At 47.4% G+C, this 17,326-nt stretch overlaps 1 protein-coding gene across 1 annotated transcript in view; it reads left to right on the plus strand.

Annotated features, from left to right (window-relative positions):
• The first annotated feature begins 11,479 nt into the window (after window positions 1-11,479).
• The window catches only part of PRRT2 (proline rich transmembrane protein 2), a 30,170-nt gene continuing 24,323 nt past the window's right edge, over window positions 11,480-17,326 (plus strand). The window contains exon 1 of the mRNA XM_069734996.1: window positions 11,480-11,651. The gene's annotated coding sequence lies outside the window, so the exon portion shown is untranslated. The remainder of the gene's footprint in view (window positions 11,652-17,326) is intronic.

Consider the following 17,326-nt stretch of genomic DNA (forward strand, 5'->3'; position numbering starts at 1 on the left):
ATCCCTTCCTTCATACCCTTCTATCTGCCACCCTTACCCATGTTCCTTCCTTTATACTCACTGCCGCTCTCACCCATGTCCCTTCCTTATTACCCTTCAAACTGCCACCCTTACTCGTGTCCCTTCCTTCATACCCTTCTCACTGCCGCCCTTACCCATGTCCCTTCCTTCATACCCTTCAAACTGCCACCCTTACTCGTGTCCCTTCCTTCTTACCCTTCTCACTGCTACCCTTACGCATATCCCTTCCTTCATACCCTTCTCACTGCCGCCATTACCCATGTCCCTTCATTTCTACTTCATTACTGCCTCCGTCACATCTTACCCCATTTAACCCTTTGTATATTTTCACATTTATTCACTCATTGATTCTTGATCAGCGTCCTCTTTCTTTTTTCACGTCTCCTAATCGTTTCCCGCCATCTTTCTTCTCGTTCCCAGCCCCCTGGGATCCCCCCTTCCATCATCTCTGTGCCCCTTATACAATTCCTCAAATCTTCCGTGTTCCTTTATTATTTCGTGTGTTTCCGTTTCCTCACACCCTCGCCCCTGCCTCCTCCATCACCACAGCATCTTCTGTCTTGTATTTTCCTTCATCTTCTCCCCCCGCCATTGTCTTATTTTTCGGCTTTCCCCATAAAAGCTTTGTCGTTGTTTTCCCCATCGCTGAATGGCGATTCTCCGCTTGGCGCCCGGGTATTTTCTTCTCAGGGAAGCCCGGCTCTCGGCTTCTGTGTGGCGGGGGTTAACACAGAATGTCTCCTATGGGACATCCTGCGGTCATGAATAATTCATGGGCCCAGACGTGCTTACATTATGGATGGATAGTGAGAGATGAGGTGTAGTGACAAACAAGTGCCGCAGACACGACTCGGGGCGGGAGATGGGGATTGTTTGCCTTTATCTGGGGGGCGACCTGCAAGGGTCCGCCGGCTGTAGAACTACAAGTCCCATCATTCTGCATGAGAAGACGTGTTATTCGTGGCTAGCCGGGCACAGAAACCCCGAAAGTCCTCAACGTAAAGTGTTTAAAAGGGATTTCCACCCACAGCTATGTATAATTTATCACCCTGCTCATTTCATGCTACAAGTATTTTCTTTCCATCTTCCTCCAGCTCCGGAATTTATACCCAAAGTGCAAAAGGTGCCGTCCCTGTCCCAGGACTCGCGGGGGTATAGTCACCAGCCCCCAAATTATATCCCCCAAATTATATCTCCTGATATTACACCCATACAGCTACCCCTGATACCACCGCCACATGCTGCAGGGTTATTACTCCTGATATTACACCTATACAGCTACACCTGATACCACCGCCACATACTGCAGGGTTATTACTCCTGATATTACACCTATACAGCTACACCTGATACCACCGCCACATGCTGCAGGGTTATTACTCCTGATATTACACCTATACAGCTACACCTGATACCACCGCCACATACCGCAGGGTTATTACTCCTGATATTACACCTATACAGCTACACCTGATACCACCGCCACATACTGCAGGGTTATTACTCCTGATATTACACCTATACAGCTACACCTGATACCACCGCCACATACCGCAGGGTTATTACTCCTGATATTACACCTATACAGCTACACCTGATACCACCGCCACATACTGCAGGGTTATTACTCCTGATATTACACCCATACAGCTACACCTGATACCACCGCCACATACCGCAGGGTTATTACTCCTGATATTACATCCATACAGCTACCCCTGATACCACCGCCACATACCGCAGGGTTATTACTCCTGATATTACACCCATACAGCTACACCTGATACCACCGCCACATGCTGCAGGGTTATTACTCCTGATATTACACCCATACAGCTACACCTGATACCACCGCCACATACCGCAGGGTTATTACTCCTGATATTACACCTATACAGCTACACCTGATACCACCGCCACATACTGCAGGGTTATTACTCCTGATATTACACCCATACAGCTACACCTGATACCACCGCCACATACTGCAGGGTTATTACTCCTGATATAACATCCATACAGCTACCCCTGATACCACCGCCACATACCGCAGGGTTATTACTCCTGATATTACATCCATACAGCTACCCCTGATACCACCGCCACATACCGCAGGGTTATTACTCCTGATATTACACCCATACAGCTACACCTGATACCACCGCCACATACCGCAGGGTTATTACTCCTGATATTACACCCATACAGCTACACCTGATACCACCGCCACATGCTGCAGGGTTATTACTCCTGATATTACACCCATACAGCTACACCTGATACCACCGCCACATACCGCAGGGTTATTACTCCTGATATTACACCCATACAGCTACACCTGATACCACCGCCACATACTGCAGGGTTATTACTCCTGATATTACACCCATACAGCTACACCTGATACCACCGCCACATACCGCAGGGTTATTACTCCTGATATTACACCCATACAGCTACACCTGATACCACCGCCACATGCTGCAGGGTTATTACTCCTGATATTACACCCATACAGCTACACCTGATACCACCGCCACATGCTGCAGGGTTATTACTCCTGATATTACACCCATACAGCTACACCTGATACCACCGCCACATACCGCAGGGTTATTACTCCTGATATTACACCCATACAGCTACACCTGATACCACCGCCACATACCGCAGGGTTATTACTCCTGATATTACACCCATACAGCTACACCTGATACCACCGCCACATGCTGCAGGGTTATTACTCCTGATATTACACCCATACAGCTACACCTGATACCACCGCCACATACCGCAGGGTTATTACTCCTGATATTACACCCATACAGCTACACCTGATACCACCGCCACATGCTGCAGGGTTATTACTCCTGATATTACACCCATACAGCTACACCTGATACCACCGCCACATACCGCAGGGTTATTACTCCTGATATTACACCCATACAGCTACACCTGATACCACCGCCACATACCGCAGGGTTATTATTCTTGATATTACACCCATACAGCTACACCTGATACCACCGCCACATACTGCAGGGTTATTACTCCTGATATTACACCCATACAGCTACACCTGATACCACCGCCACATACCGCAGGGTTATTACTCCTGATATTACACCCATACAGCTACACCTGATACCACCGCCACATACCGCAGGGTTATTACTCCTGATATTACACCCATACAGCTACACCTGATACCACCGCCACATGCTGCAGGGTTATTACTCCTGATATTACACCCATACAGCTACACCTGATACCACCGCCACATACCGCAGGGTTATTACTCCTGATATTACACCCATACACCTACACCTGATACCACCGCCACATACCGCAGGGTTATTACTCCTGATATTACACCCATACAGCTACACCTGATACCACCGCCACATACCGCAGGGTTATTACTCCTGATATTACACCCATACAGCTACACCAGATACCACCGCCACATACTGCAGGGTTATTACTCCTGATATTACACCCATACAGCTACACCTGATACCACCGCCACATACCGCAGGGTTATTACTCCTGATATTACACCCATACAGCTACACCTGATACCACCGCCACATACTGCAGGGTTATTACTCCTGATATTACACCCATACAGCTACACCTGATACCACCGCCACATACCGCAGGGTTATTACTCCTGATATTACACCCATACAGCTACACCTGATACCACCGCCACATACCGCAGGGTTATTACTCCTGATATTACACCTATACAGCTACACCTGATACCACCGCCACATACTGCAGGGTTATTACTCCTGATATTACACCCATACAGCTACACCTGATACCACCGCCACATACCGCAGGGTTATTACTCCTGATATTACACCCATACAGCTACACCTGATACCACCGCCACATACCGCAGGGTTATTACTCCTGATATTACACCCATACAGCTACCCCTGATACCACCGCCACATACCGCAGGGTTATTACTCCTGATATTACACCTATACAGCTACACCTGATACCACCGCCACATACTGCAGGGTTATTACTCCTGATATTACACCCATACAGCTACACCTGATACCACCGCCACATACCGCAGGGTTATTACTCCTGATATTACACACATACAGCTACACCTGATACCACCGCCACATACCGCAGGGTTATTACTCCTGATATTACACCCATACAGCTACCCCTGATACCACCGCCACATACCGCAGGGTTATTACTCCTGATATTACACCTATACAGCTACACCTGATACCACCGCCACATACCGCAGGGTTATTACTCCTGATATTACACCCATACAGCTACACCTGATACCACCGCCACATACCGCAGGGTTATTACTCCTGATATTACACCTATACAGCTACCCCTGATACCACCGCCACATGCTGCAGGGTTATTACTCCTGATATTACACCCATACAGCTACCCCTGATACCACCGCCACATACCGCAGGGTTATTACTCCTGATATTACACCTATACAGCTACACCTGATACCACCGCCACATACCGCAGGGTTATTACTCCTGATATTACACCCATACAGCTACACCTGATACCACCGCCACATACTGCAGGGTTATTACTCCTGATATTACACCCATACAGCTACACCTGATACCACCGCCACATGCTGCAGGGTTATTACTCCTGATATTACACCCATACAGCTACACCTGATACCACCGCCACATACTGCAGGGTTATTACTCCTGATATTACACCTATACAGCTACACCTGATACCACCGTCACATACTGCAGGGTTATTACTCATGATATTACACCCATACAGCTACACCTGATACCACCGCCACATACCGCAGGGTTATTACTCCTGATATTACACCCATACAGCTACACCTGATACCACCGCCACATACCGCAGGGTTATTACTCCTGATATTACACCCATACAGCTACCCCTGATACCACCGCCACATACCGCAGGGTTATTACTCCTGATATTACACCCATACAGCTACACCTGATACCACCGCCACATACCGCAGGGTTATTACTCCTGATATTACACCCATACAGCTACACCTGATACCACCGCCACATACTGCAGGGTTATTACTCCTGATATTACACCCATACAGCTACACCTGATACCACCGCCACATACTGCAGGGTTATTACTCCTGATATTACACCCATACAGCTACACCTGATACCACCGCCACATACCGCAGGGTTATTACTCCTGATATTACACCCATACACCTACACCTGATACCACCGCCACATACCGCAGGGTTATTACTCCTGATATTACACCCATACAGCTACACCTGATACCACCGCCACATACCGCAGGGTTATTACTCCTGATATTACACCCATACAGCTACACCTGATACCACCGCCACATACCGCAGGGTTATTACTCCTAATATTAACCCATACAGCTACACCTGATACCACCGCCACATACCGCAGGGTTATTACTCCTGATATTACACCCATACACCTACACCTGATACCACCGCCACATACCGCAGGGTTATTACTCCTGATATTACACCTATACAGCTACCCCTGATACCACCGCCACATGCTGCAGGGTTATTACTCCTGATATTACACCCATACAGCTACACCTGATACCACCGCCACATACCGCAGGGTTATTACTCCTGATATTACACCTATACAGCTACCCCTGATACCACCGCCACATGCTGCAGGGTTATTACTCCTGATATTACACCCATACAGCTACACCTGATACCACCGCCACATGCTGCAGGGTTATTACTCCTGATATTACACCTATACAGCTACACCTGATACCACCGCCACATACTGCAGGGTTATTACTCCTGATATTACACCCATACAGCTACACCTGATACCACCGCCACATACCGCAGGGTTATTACTCCTGATATTACACCTATACAGCTACCCCTGATACCACCGCCACATGCTGCAGGGTTATTACTCCTGATATTACACCCATACAGCTACACCTGATACCACCGCCACATACTGCAGGGTTATTACTCCTGATATTACACCCATACAGCTACACCTGATACCACCGCCACATACTGCAGGGTTATTACTCCTGATATTACACCTATACAGCTACCCCTGATACCACCGCCACATACTGCAGGGTTATTACTCCTGATATTACACCCATACAGCTACACCTGATACCACCGCCACATGCTGCAGGGTTATTACTCCTGATATTACACCTATACAGCTACACCTGATACCACCGCCACATACTGCAGGGTTATTACTCCTAATATTAACCCATACAGCTACACCTGATACCACCGCCACATACTGCAGGGTTATTACTCCTGATATTACACCCATACAGCTACACCTGATACCACCGCCACATACTGCAGGGTTATTACTCCTAATATTAACCCATACAGCTACACCAGATACCACCGCCACATACCGCAGGGTTATTACTCCTGATATTACACCCATACAGCTACACCTGATACCACCGCCACATACTGCAGGGTTATTACTCCTGATATTACACCCATACAGCTACCCCTGATACCACCGCCACATGCTGCAGGGTTATTACTCCTAATATTACACCCATACAGCTACACCTGATACCACCGCCACATACCGCAGGGTTATTACTCCTGATATTACACCCATACAGCTACCCCTGATACCACCGCCACATACTGCAGGGTTATTACTCCTGATATTACACCCATACAGCTACACCTGATACCACCGCCACATACTGCAGGGTTATTACTCCTGATATTACACCCATACAGCTACACCTGATACCACCGCCACATACCGCAGGGTTATTACTCCTGATATTACACCCATACAGCTACCCCTGATACCACCGCCACATACTGCAGGGTTATTACTCCTGATATTACACCCATACAGCTACACCTGATACCACCGCCACATACCGCAGGGTTATTACTCCTGATATTACACCCATACAGCTACACCTGATACCACCGCCACATACTGCAGGGTTATTACTCCTGATATTACACCCATACAGCTACACCTGATACCACCGCCACATACTGCAGGGTTATTACTCCTGATATTACACCCATACAGCTACACCTGATACCACCGCCACATACCGCAGGGTTATTACTCCTGATATTACACCCATACAGCTACACCTGATACCACCGCCACATACTGCAGGGTTATTACTCCTGATATTACACCCATACAGCTACACCTGATACCACCGCCACATACCGCAGGGTTATTACTCCTGATATTACACCTATACAGCTACACCTGATACCACCGCCACATACTGCAGGGTTATTACTCCTGATATTACACCCATACAGCTACACCTGATACCACCGCCACATACTGCAGGGTTATTACTCCTGATATTACACCCATACAGCTACACCTGATACCACCGCCACATACCGCAGGGTTATTACTCCTGATATTACACCCATACAGCTACACCTGATACCACCGCCACATACCGCAGGGTTATTACTCCTGATATTACACCCATACAGCTACACCTGATACCACCGCCACATACTGCAGGGTTATTACTCCTGATATTACACCCATACAGCTACACCTGATACCACCGCCACATGCTGCAGGGTTATTATTCTTGATATTACACCCATACAGCTACACCTGATACCCCCGACACATGCTGCAGGGTTATTACTCCTGATATTACACCCATACAGCTACACCTGATACCACCGCCACATACCGCAGGGTTATTACTCCTGATATTACACCCATACAGCTACACCTGATACCACCGCCACATACCGCAGGGTTATTACTCCTGATATTACACCCATACAGCTACACCTGATACCACCGCCACATACCGCAGGGTTATTACTCCTGATATTACACCCATACAGCTACACCTGATACCACCGCCACATACCGCAGGGTTATTACTCCTGATATTACACCCATACAGCTACACCTGATACCACCGCCACATACTGCAGGGTTATTACTCCTGATATTACACCCATACAGCTACACCTGATACCACCGCCACATACTGCAGGGTTATTACTCCTGATATTACACCCATACAGCTACACCTGATACCACCGCCACATACCGCAGGGTTATTACTCCTGATATTACACCCATACAGCTACACCTGATACCACCGCCACATGCTGCAGGGTTATTACTCCTGATATTATACCCATACAGCTACACCTGATACTACCGCCACATGCTGCAGGGTTATTACTCCTGATATTACACCCATACAGCTACACCTGATACTACCGCCACATGCTGCAGGGTTATTACTCCTGATATTATACCCATACAGCTACACCTGATACTACCGCCACATGCTGCAGGGTTATTACTCCTAATATTAACCCATACAGCTACACCTGATACCACCGCCACATACTGCAGGGTTATTACTCCTGATATTACACCCATACAGCTACACCTGATACCACCGCCACATACTGCAGGGTTATTACTCCTGATATTACACCCATACAGCTACACCTGATACCACCGCCACATACCGCAGGGTTATTACTCCTGATATTACACCCATACAGCTACACCTGATACCACCGCCACATACTGCAGGGTTATTACTCCTGATATTACATCCATACAGCTACCCCTGATACCACCGCCACATACTGCAGGGTTATTACTCCTGATATTACACCCATACAGCTACACCTGATACCACCGCCACATACTGCAGGGTTATTACTCCTGATATTACACCCATACAGCTACACCTGATACCACCGCCACATACTGCAGGGTTATTACTCCTGATATTACACCCATACAGCTACACCTGATACCACCGCCACATACTGCAGGGTTATTACTCCTGATATTACACCTATACAGCTACACCTGATACCACCGCCACATAGTAGGAAGTATTGGGCGTTGCTTGCCAGCAGAGGGTCACTGCAGCCCTGTATGGCCCTAATAAAGGTGTGTAGATGTATAACTGGGACCAGAAGCTCAGGAGCACAGAGGTGCAGAGCGCTAAGGGTGCAGGGTGCTAAGGGTGATGGGAGTATTTGGCTAACAGCAAAATTAAAAAATAAACACCATAAGGATCCCACCTTTCCAAAACCTGTCCGATGACAAATGCACTAGCAGGATGCAGCAGCCCCCACTGGTAGAGGCTAAGGGGGGCAGCACAGGTGCAAACTACTGATAGAAACAGCCACCCCCGCACCTACCAGATTATGGAGGGGGGGCTGCATAGTAGAAAAATTGCACACAAATAGGACTTTGATAGGACGCCAGTCACACAGGTGCGTGTGATGCAAAGTGTCCGGCTAACAGCCTCTTGATGACGCCCACAGTATGAACAGGCGAGCTGCCCAGCACTAAATATATATATATGCACCCCACAGCGACCGGCGCCCCAGTACACTAAGCCAACAAAAAGAGGCCTGGCTGCATCCTGCAAGAAATGATAAAAAGTGCAATAAAAGGTAAAAAAGTTAATGCACATGATAAATACATTAAATGAGGTATCGGTTAATATTTTGGCCATCTAATATATAATTGCCTAGAATACTACTTCCTGCAATTTGTGCCAACTTCCGTGGCTTTGTCCGGAGCTAATGTCCGGAGCTAATGTCCGGAGCTAATGTCCGGAGCTAATGTCCGGAGCTAATGTCCGGAGATAAGTGACGTCAACAGTGTCCAGTGTCTGATTGGTTGCAGCCTGCTGCGAGCGACCAATCAGAAACGTGCCGTACTGTGACACATTCCGCCCGCCATTTTGGTGTGATTTTTGAATTTTTACCTCACAGCAAGTTTCTACTGCGTGGAGGCGGCCCAGTGACGTTGCTCTTCAAGCTCCTGCCGAATTTCGTCAAAAAAATGATAATACCATTTACCAAAACTATATATATTTAGTTGTGAAGTGGTTCAGTGACATTTTCACACCAATTTTGAACTTTTATTTGGTGTTTTCTCCATATACTGCCTATTATTTTTGTTCTTTCTTACTATTATTTATTAATTGTATTATTCTTACATTTGAATAAATAAAGTATATATGGATTCTAGACTCCCGATTCTTTAGAATCGGGCTGCCATCTAGTAATAGATAAACTCGCAATCCAACGTCAAGGGTCCTCACGCTTGCGAGTCCTACCACTAATATTAGGCTGCAGTGAGCTCAGGGGTGCAGGGAGCACATGGTGTGCAGGGAGCACATGGTGTGCAGGGAGCTCAGGGGGCAGGGAGCTCAGGGGTGCAGGGAGCTCAGGGTGCAGGGAGCACGGGTGCAGTGAGCATAGGGATGCAGAGAGCACATGGTGTGCAGGGTGCACATGGTGTGCAGGAAGTACAGGGGTGCAGGGAGCACTAGGGTGCAGAGAACATTGGTATGCAGAGAGCACATGGTGTGCAGGGAGCACAGGGGTGCAGAGAGCAGAGGGATGCAGGGAGCTCAGTGGTGCAGGGAGCATAGGGATGCAGGGAGCATAGGGATGCAGAGAGCTCTGGGGGGGCAGAGAGCTGAAGGGGTGCAGGGAACGCAGGGGTGCAGGGAGCACTTGGGTGCAGAGATCTGAACGGATGCAGGGAGCACTAGGGTGCAGGGAGCTGAGAGATGCAGGGAGCTGAGGGATGCAGGGAGCACCAGGAGGCAGAGAGCTGAGGGATGCAGGGAACACTAGGATGCAGGGAGCACCAGGGGGCAGGGAGCTGAGGGATGCAGGGAGCACCAGGGGGCAGGGAGCTGAGGGATGCAGGAAGCTGAGGGGTGCAGGGAGCACGGGTGCAGTGAGCATAGGGATGCAGAGAGCACATGGTGTGCAGGGTGCACATGGTGTGCAGGAAGTACAGGGGTGCAGGGAGCACTAGGGTGCAGAGAACATTGGTATGCAGAGAGCACATGGTGTGCAGGGAGCACAGGGGTGCAGAGAGCTGAGAGGTGCAGGGAGCACCAGGGGGCAGGGAGCTGAGGGATGCAGGGAGCACCAGGGGGCAGGGAGCTGAGGGATGCAGGGAGCTGAGAGATGCAGGGATCACTAAGGTGCAGAGAGCTGAGGGATGCAGGGAGCTGAGGGATGCAGGGAGCACCAGGGGGCAGGGAGCTGAGGGATGCAGGGGGCAGGGAGCTGAGGGGTTTAGGGAGCACCAGAGGGCAGGGAGCTGAGGGGTGCAGGGAGCTGAGGGATGCAGGGATCACCAGGGGGCAGGGAGCTGAGGGATGCAGGGATCACTAGGGTGCAGAGAGCTGAGGGGTGCAAGGCGGCTGAGGATTAGCACAAGGGCGCCAGGGCTGGGCAGGGGATGTGTTCGGGTCAGCACCAGGGAGGTGCTGCGAGTCTGAGCATCCTTACAGCTACTACAAGACAGCGAGATGGAGTGAAAGTGGGAGGGAGACAGAAAGAGGGGGAAAGGAGAGAAAGTGGGAGGGGGAGAGAGACACAGACACAGTATCCTCACAACCAGACACACGCTGCTTTGCTTTGTGTCGGGGGGTGGGTGGGTATCGGACCCCTCTAGGGTTGACCTGTGAGGTTTAGTGTCCTGTGTCCCCCCCCATTTTCCCTAACTAACCCCAGGAGACTGCTGGAGAGAGGACAGAAGGAAAGAGAGGAGGTGAGATGCTCCCATCTAGGTGTGTCGGGAGGGGCAGCAGCATCGCTGGGCATTTCTGGCTCTGCTGCAGATGGTGGAGGGATGCGGGCAGGGTGCATGGCATGTGCAGGTGTGAGCGCTGATGTATTTCTCACGCTCACAGTTATGTGATTTTGGGGTGCAGGGATGAATCTAGTGATGTCTCGTTATATACTGGTACTGCTGTTAGGATGGGGAAGCCTGGAGGAGGAGGAGGAAAGGCTGAGGAGTGATGTGCTCACTATACAACAGCCCAAACACATGCTGCGTAGGCACGGATGGGTACACATGTACACAGGCAGCGCACACCTGGCACATGACACATGGAGGGCGGGTGTAACACAGGGCAGCCGGCACACACACAGTTAACTTCTCATTCATCCCTTGTCCAGGTGAAGCGCTGACTTGGCTCTGCATCTCCACCTCCCCCCTCTCCTTCCCAATTTCCTGCATCTCATCTACATTCACATCTAATAGGTCCAGAAGCTGCAGAGAGGAGACAGTGCGGGTTCACCATGTGGCGGAGCACAGCGGCTGTCTGGTGTGGATTGTGTGTCAGCTGCATGTGGGAACAGCATCAGCGTGGTGTATGTGTGCGCATAGTGCTGACGGGTGTGTATTGTGTGCAAGAGGAGTCAGGTGTGTACAGTATTGTGTGTGTATAGAAGGTGTCAGGTGTGTACCGTATTGTGTGTGTGTGTACGGTATTGTATGTGTATAGAGGGTGTCAGGTGTGTACGGTATTGTATGTGTATAGAGGGTGTCAGGTGTGTACGGTATTGTGTATGTGTATAGAGGGTGTCAGGTGTGTACTGTATTGTGTATGTGTATAGAGGGTGTCAGGTGTGTACGGTATTGTATGTGTATAGAGGGTGTCAGGTGTGTACTGTATTGTGTATGTGTATAGAGGGTGTCAGGTGTGTACTGTATTGTGTATGTGTATAGAGGGTGTCAGGTGTGTACTGTATTGTGTATGTGTATAGAGGGTGTCAGGTGTGTACTGTATTGTGTATGTGTATAGAGGGTGTCAGGTGTGTACTGTATTGTGTATGTGTATAGAGGGTGTCAGGTGTGTACTGTATTGTGTATGTGTATAGAGGGTGTCAGGTGTGTACTGTATTGTGTATGTGTATAGAGGGTGTCAGGTGTGTACTGTATTGTGTATGTGTATAGAGGGTGTCAGGTGTGTACTGTATTGTGTATGTGTATAGAGGGTGTCAGGTGTGTACTGTATTGTGTATGTGTATAGAGGGTGTCAGGTGTGTACTGTATTGTGTATGTGTATAGAGGGTGTCAGGTGTGTACTGTATTGTGTATGTGTATAGAGGGTGTCAGGTGTGTACTGTATTGTGTATGTGTATAGAGGGTGTCAGGTGTGTACTGTATTGTGTATGTGTATAGAGGGTGTCAGGTGTGTACTGTATTGTGTATGTGTATAGAGGGTGTCAGGTGTGTACTGTATTGTGTATGTGTATAGAGGGTGTCAGGTGTGTACTGTATTGTGTATGTGTATAGAGGGTGTCAGGTGTGTACTGTATTGTGTATGTGTATAGAGGGTGTCAGGTGTGTGCTCTATTGTGTATGTGTATAGAGGGTGTCAGGTGTGTACTGTATTGTGTATGTGTATAGAGGGTGTCAGGTGTGTACTGTATTGTGTATAGAGGGTGTCAGGTGTGTACCGTATTGTGTATGTGTATAGAGGGTGTCAGGTGTGTACTGTATTGTGTATGTGTATAGAGGGTGTCAGGTGTGTACTGTATTGTGTATGTGTATAGAGGGTGTCAGGTGTGTACTGTATTGTGTATAGAGGGTGTCAGGTGTGTACTGTATTGTGTATGTGTATAGAGGGTGTCAGGTGTGTACTGTATTGTGTATGTGTATAGAGGGTGTCAGGTGTGTGCTCTATTGTGTATGTGTATAGAGGGTGTCAGGTGTGTACTGTATTGTGTATAGAGGGTGTCAGGTGTGTACTGTATTGTGTATGTGTATAGAGGGTGTCAGGTGTGTGCTCTATTGTGTATGTGTATAGAGGGTGTCAGGTGTGTACTGTATTGTGTATGTGTATAGAGCCTGTCAGGTGTGTGCTCTATTGTGTATGTGTATAGAGGGTGTCAGGTGTGTACTGTATTGTGTATGTGTATAGAGGGTGTCAGGTGTGTACCGTATTGTGTATGTGTATAGAGGGTGTCAGGTGTGTATTGTATTGTGTATGTGTATAGAGGGTGTCAGGTGTGTACTGTATTGTGTGTGTGTACGGTATTGTATGTGTATAGAGGGTGTCAGGTGTGTACAGTATTGTGTGTGTATAGAGGGTGTCAGGTGTGTACTGTATTGTGTATGTGTATAGAGGGTGTCAGGTGTGTATTGTATTGTGTATGTGTATAGAGGGTGTCAGGTGTGTACTGTATTGTGTATGTGTATAGAGGGTGTCAGGTGTGTACTGTATTGTGTATGTGTATAGAGGGTGTCAGGTGTGTACAGTATTGTGTATGTGTATAGAGGGTGTCAGGTGTGTACTGTATTGTGTATGTGTATAGAGGGTGTCAGGTGTGTACTGTATTGTATATGTGTATAGAGGGTGTCAGGTGTGTACTGTATTGTGTATGTATATAGAGGGTGTCAGGTGTGTACTGTATTGTGTATGTGTATAGAGGGTGTCAGGTGTGTACTCTATTGTGTATGTGTATAGAGCCTGTCAGGTGTGTACTGTATTGTGTATGTGTATAGAGGGTGTCAGGTGTGTACTGTATTGTGTATGTGTATAGAGGGTGTCAGGTGTGTACTGTATTGTGTATGTGTATAGAGCCTGTCAGGTGTGTACTGTATTGTGTATGTGTATAGACGGTGTCAGGTGTGTACTGTATTGTGTATGTGTATAGAGGGTGTCAGGTGTGTACTGTATTGTGTATGTGTATAGAGGGTGTCAGGTGTGTACTGTATTGTGTATGTGTATAGAGGGTGTCAGGTGTGTACTGTATTGTGTATGTGTATAGAGGGTGTCAGGTGTGTACTGTATTGTGTATGTGTACAGAGGGTGTCAGGTGTGTACTGTATTGTGTATGTGTATAGAGGGTGTCAGGTGTGTACTGTATTGTGTATGTGTATAGAGGGTGTCAGGTGTGTACTGTATTGTGTATGTGTATAGAGGGTGTCAGGTGTGTACTGTATTGTGTATAGAGGGTGTCAGGTGTGTACTGTATTGTGTATGTGTATAGAGGGTGTCAGGTGTGTACTCTATTGTGTATGTGTATAGAGGGTGTCAGGTGTGTACTGTATTGTGTATAGAGGGTGTCAGGTGTGTACTGTATTGTGTATAGAGGGTGTCAGGTGTGTACTGTATTGTGTATGTGTATAGAGGGTGTCAGGTGTGTACTGTATTGTGTATGTGTATAGAGGGTGTCAGGTGTGTACTGTATTGTGTATGTGTATAGAGGGTGTCAGGTGTGTGCTCTATTGTGTATGTGTATAGAGGGTGTCAGGTGTGTGCTCTATTGTGTATGTGTATAGAGGGTGTCAGGTGTGTACTGTATTGTGTATGTGTATAGAGGGTGTCAGGTGTGTACTGTATTGTGTATTGTGTATAGAGGGTGTCAGGTGTGTACTGTATTGTGTATGTGTATAGAGGGTGTCAGGTGTGTACTGTATTGTGTATGTGTATAGAGGGTGTCAGGTGTGTACTGTATTGTGTATAGAGCCTGTCAGGTGTGTACTGTATTGTGTATAGAGGGTGTCAGGTGTGTACTGTATTGTGTATGTGTATAGAGGGTGTCAGGTGTGTACTCTATTGTGTATGTGTATAGAGGGTGTCAGGTGTGTACTGTATTGTGTATGTGTATAGAGGGTGTCAGGTGTGTACTGTATTGTGTATGTGTATAGAGGGTGTCAGGTGTGTACTGTATTGTGTATGTGTATAGAGGGTGTCAGGTGTGTACTGTATTGTGTATTGTGTATAGAGGGTGTCAGGTGTGTACTGTATTGTGTATGTGTATAGAGGGTGTCAGGTGTGTGCTCTATTGTGTATGTGTATAGAGGGTGTCAGGTGTGTACTGTATTGTGTATGTGTATAGAGGGTGTCAGGTGTGTACTCTATTGTGTATGTGTATAGAGGGTGTCAGGTGTGTACTGTATTGTGTATGTGTATAGAGGGTGTCAGGTGTGTACTGTATTGTGTATGTGTATAGAGGGTGTCAGGTGTGTACTGTATTGTGTATGTGTATAGAGGGTGTCAGGTGTGTGCTCTATTGTGTATGTGTATAGAGGGTGTCAGGTGTGTGCTCTATTGTGTATGTGTATAGAGGGTGTCAGGTGTGTACTGTATTGTGTATGTGTATAGAGGGTGTCAGGTGTGTACTCTATTGTGTATGTGTATAGAGGGTGTCAGGTGTGTACTCTATTGTGTATGTGTATAGAGGGTGTCAGGTGTGTACTGTATTGTGTATGTGTATAGAGGGTGTCAGGTGTGTACTGTATTGTGTATGTGTATAGAGGGTGTCAGGTGTGTACTGTATTGTGTATAGAGGGTGTCAGGTGTGTACTGTATTGTGTATGTGTATAGAGGGTGTCAGGTGTGTGCTCTATTGTGTATGTGTATAGAGGGTGTCAGGTGTGTACTGTATTGTGTATGTGTATAGAGGGTGTCAGGTGTGTACTGTATTGTGTATGTGTATAGAGGGTGTCAGGTGTGTACTCTATTGTGTGTGTGTATAGAGGGTGTCAGGTGTGTACTGTATTGTGTATGTGTATAGAGGGTGTCAGGTGTGTACTGTATTGTGTATGTGTATAGACGGTGTCAGGTGTGTACTGTATTGTGTATGTGTATAGAGGGTGTCAGGTGTGTACTGTATTGTGTATGTGTATAGAGGGTGTCAGGTGTGTACTGTATTGTGTATGTGTATAGAGGGTGTCAGGTGTGTGCTCTATTGTGTATGTGTATAGAGGGTGTCAGGTGTGTACTGTATTGTGTATGTGTATAGAGGGTGTCAGGTGTGTGCTCTATTGTGTATGTGTATAGAGGGTGTCAGGTGTGTACTGTATTGTGTATGTGTATAGAGGGTGTCAGGTGTGTACTGTATTGTGTATGTGTATAGAGGGTGTCAGGTGTGTACTGTATTGTGTATGTGTATAGAGGGTGTCAGGTGTGTGCTCTATTGTGTATGTGTATAGAGGGTGTCAGGTGTGTACTGTATTGTGTATGTGTATAGAGGGTGTCAGGTGTGTACTGTATTGTGTATGTGTATAGAGGGTGTCAGGTGTGTACTGTATTGTGTATGTGTATAGAGGGTGTCAGGTGTGTACTGTATTGTGTATGTGTATAGAGGGTGTCAGGTGTGTACTCTATTGTGTATGTGTATAGAGGGTGTCAGGTGTGTACTGTATTGTGTATGTGTATAGAGGGTGTCAGGTGTGTACTCTATTGTGTATGTGTATAGAGGGTGTCAGGTGTGTACTGTATTGTGTATGTGTATAGAGGGTGTCAGGTGTGTACTGTATTGTGTATGTGTATAGAGGGTGTCAGGTGTGTACTGTATTGTGTATGTGTATAGAGGGTGTCAGGTGTGTACTCTATTGTGTATGTGTATAGAGGGTGTCAGGTGTGTACTCTATTGTGTATGTGTATAGAGGGTGTCAGGTGTGTACTGTATTGTGTATGTGTATAG

The sequence above is a fragment of the Ranitomeya imitator genome, chromosome 7, assembly GCF_032444005.1.
Source record: "Ranitomeya imitator isolate aRanImi1 chromosome 7, aRanImi1.pri, whole genome shotgun sequence".
Taxonomy (NCBI): domain Eukaryota; kingdom Metazoa; phylum Chordata; class Amphibia; order Anura; family Dendrobatidae; genus Ranitomeya; species Ranitomeya imitator.